Source organism: Populus euphratica, unplaced genomic scaffold (genome assembly GCF_000495115.2).
Source record: "Populus euphratica unplaced genomic scaffold, PopEup_1.0 scaffold176.1, whole genome shotgun sequence".
Taxonomy (NCBI): domain Eukaryota; kingdom Viridiplantae; phylum Streptophyta; class Magnoliopsida; order Malpighiales; family Salicaceae; genus Populus; species Populus euphratica.
Window position 1 is genome coordinate 333743 of NW_011500058.1, and position 3888 is coordinate 337630.

The window sequence follows — 3888 nt, forward strand, 5'->3', positions numbered from 1 at the left end:
CCATCTAAGAAAAAGGCCTTGTACCAGTAGCTTATTATATATAATTGATGGCCCTACAAGGATTGTTCTTGTTCTTCTTCTTGAGTTTTTAATTACAACTACGTACCACTAACTTGGCCGAAAGGACGACATCACTTTGAGTATATTTCTCACTAATACGTATATCTATTGATGTCATTTCCCATGGCAATTCTCAGCTGATTAATTAGCTTAGCCACAGTTTAATTAGCGTGCATGCGTTGCCATTTTCCCAAATTGGAACAAACCTCATGCCTCTAATTAATTAACCACGTAATTAAGTATATGATAATGTGGTAAATGCACTAATCAGCTGCTTCAAAGACTAAATCCAAAAGATAATCAATTTAGGCTATTAATCATTGCGTCTTACAAACCTATTCGGAAAATCAGGAGAAGGAAATTTATGATAAATGCAATACAGCTCCAGTGTATATACAGCTTACTCAGCAAGATCTTCGGATAATTCAATTCAGTTGTTTTAATAAAATTTTATATTTAGAATTATTTTAAGTGTTAAAAATTGAATTTTAAATAAAATTCAAGCTCTAAAAATAATACAAAAATAAATCAGATGTCAATCAATCTCTTTCGTTACTACACGATCTCTTTGATTTACTACATTAAAATGAAGAAATTAATGTTAAAACGGTTAGTTTAATGTACCATATAGTTAATCGACAGGTTATGCGTGATATTATTATATTTATATAAATACATATTTATTATTATTAAAAGCTTAATTTATTTTTAATACTCATACAATATTATATTATTCAATCTAATATTTCATTTATGAATTTAAAGTAAAGATAAATTTCATTGAATAAAAATATTTTACAAATAAAATTATAAAGTTATTATTATTATGGGATTCCTATTGCGTCAAAGCATTGTTCTTGAAAAATTCATGGTCAATGCTCTCTCAAATACTGAATATTTATTAAGGTCGTAAAGACTAGTATATATTATGTTTTTTTTTCTTTATGAAATGAAGCAATTGTTCTAATAAACTAATATATAATGGATACATAATATGTAAGTGCTTGTAATATAACATGTACATTGAATTGACCCTCATGAGAATTCCATATGGAAAGATCAACTACATCTACGAAAAAGCTCATTTGACGGTTGTGTAAGTAATCCTTAGACTTGAGATCAATAAGTTATTTTATATAAAAAATATCATGATTTGATCATGTAACATGTTATTTTAATCAAGGTGACAAAGGGATAAACATTGAGTATAACATAAACTATATGAAAATACTTGAGTGATCAATAGAGGATTCGACATCTTAAATGAGGAAAATGCTTTATATGTTCTTTAAATAGTATTGACTAAGAAATCCTTGGTTAAGATAGAATAAGATTTGAAAATAATTTCAAATCTTATTTAAACGATTAATGATTATTATGTAGAAAACAAACATGATTTAGCATGGTAGATATACTTCATACTTTAATGTTAAATAAGAACATTATTAATAAAAAGATATTAATTACATTGAGAAACCGGTTATTGTAAGATTAAGTCAAACTACTAATGATTTTTTTAATATTTAGAGGATTATAACACGTTGTTAGATGATATAACTAATCTTCAAATATAAAGTTGGTCCTCTTTATTGTTAGATTCAAATAACCAGTTCTTAAATAGGGGTTGTGGCCAATTTAAGGTTGTTCCTATTATTGGAGGGTCCTCTCTCATGAAGTAAACAACAAGGCTCATCTGACCTCAAATTAGGGGGAAATTGTGTTATGTGTTATGTTGGCCTTGACTTTAACTAAAAAGGGGGAAATTGTGTTATGTTGGCCTTGACTTTAACTAAACATGAAGTTAATAAGATATCCAAATGATATTATCAGGTCATCTTGTAAAGTATGTTACTTATGTTGCTTGTTTGCCTCATTTTCCCCTAAACTTTCTTAATTTTGTTTTTATTTTTGCAGCACTAATAGTTGAAGGATGAGGAGAAACTTCAATAGGGCTTGTAAAACAATGTTTACCTTAGAGGTCTTTGTCTCTTATAGTTGGTAAAGGCAGAGGTGAAAAGGTGATGGGAGGACTTCCCCGTCATATTGGTGAATCCTCTACTTATAAAGGTTATGTAATGAATTATCTTATTTTTTTATTTGGTTTTATGATTATCATTTTTAACATTTAAATGACTGCATGGGGAAAAATCTATTATAGAAGCTGAACTACATAGCCTTAAGGTAGCTTATTCTATGTTAAGGGACTAAGAATAAGGCTTTGCCCTTCAACCAAACTCTAGTGAAAATTTGTTCCAAACTGCTTGTAACTAAATGGTCCCTCTAAAACAGGAGCTTCTTAAAGCGTGGGCCTCCTAAATTGGTCTATAGCTTGAGCTTCTTGTTATGTAAGCTGAGCTTATTGTTGTTAAGGAAGAAGCATAGTGTTCTCAAGCTAAGTTGAAAGCTTTAAAGGACTCTCCTAAGGAGTTTTAAGAATTTTTTAGAGGGTTGGTAACTTTAACCTAGACGGTGGGTGACAAGATATTTTTTATCATGTCTAACTTATATTTGTTTAATCTTTTAAGGGGAATATAAGTGGATTTCAGTGCAACCTTTCATCCAATCCCGATTCCTAATTTTACAAATATGTTACCCAGCATGAGGAGTATTTAGCTGAGGAGTCTAGGCAGGATTATTAAGCTCTTTTATATGTGTATGTGTGTATATTGGTGGTCTTATTAATCGTTGTAACATACTTTATTTAATAAAAAAATCTCTTAGAATTCACTTATCTCAATATGAATTTGCACAGATATAGAGTCCTTACATAGAGATTAGGCCAACTCATCTAGCTATGATAAATGACAAAAAAAGAGCAAGCATAAAATGGAGTTTCCCTATTATACATTGAATCTTTAAGCAGATTAAGGGTGAGGTTAACATACAAAAAGAATTTTTTTCAAGACTTTCTCTCCTATGTTGAACTTTATCTATATTACTTTATTGTGGAATGCAAGGGAAAGCCTTTTCTTGTAGACCTTGACATGTTTCATGGCGTGAAGTCTCTTTTCATCTAATAGCTCTAATTTGTCCTAGGATGATGGTTAAAATCATGGCCAACATAGCTCGCTCCATATGTGACTTATGGGAAGATAGTTTCATTCATGATCGAGGTGTAAGATACGCCTAAAAAGAACTTATTTTTCAACTTGGCTTAGAAAACTGGAACTATTTAAGTCCAACACCTATATTTAGTTAAACTTTTCTAGGTCTAACGCCTATACTTAGTCTAACATTTCTTATTTTTTAGCTTTAAATTATCTAACCTTAACAGGGTTTAAAGGGGTTCTACCTGCTTCTTGGAACTGAGAGAAATCTTTCTTTTAAGTGTCCTCTTATCAATCTAGATGTTTATGCAGTGAATTGTTAAGAAGCCTTATTTATCCTATTTTTGAAAAGATATATGGTTGCACTGAAGAGACCATGTTAATCCTTTCTAAAGTAAACTGTGTCACAACGCTAAAAAAATGTTAATTCCTTCTAAAGTAATTATACAATTGCACTAAGAAGAGTGAATTCATCCTATCTTTGGAAGGTTAAGGGGCTTATACCTTAAGGAAACTGTATTTATCCCCCGTTGTTGAGGCAATGTCTATCCTATCCTTGAAGAGATGTGCAATTATACTAGAAAAACCAAGTCAATCTCTTTCAAAGTAAATTATTCAATAACACTAAGAAGATGTTTGTTCCTTCTAAAGTAATTATACAATCATTCTAGGAATAGTGAGTCCTTAAAAGGTTAAGGGGTTTGTGTCTTAAGGAGACTTTATATATCTCTGTTACTAAAGTAATGTTTATCTTATCTTTAGAGAGATATGTGATTGCATT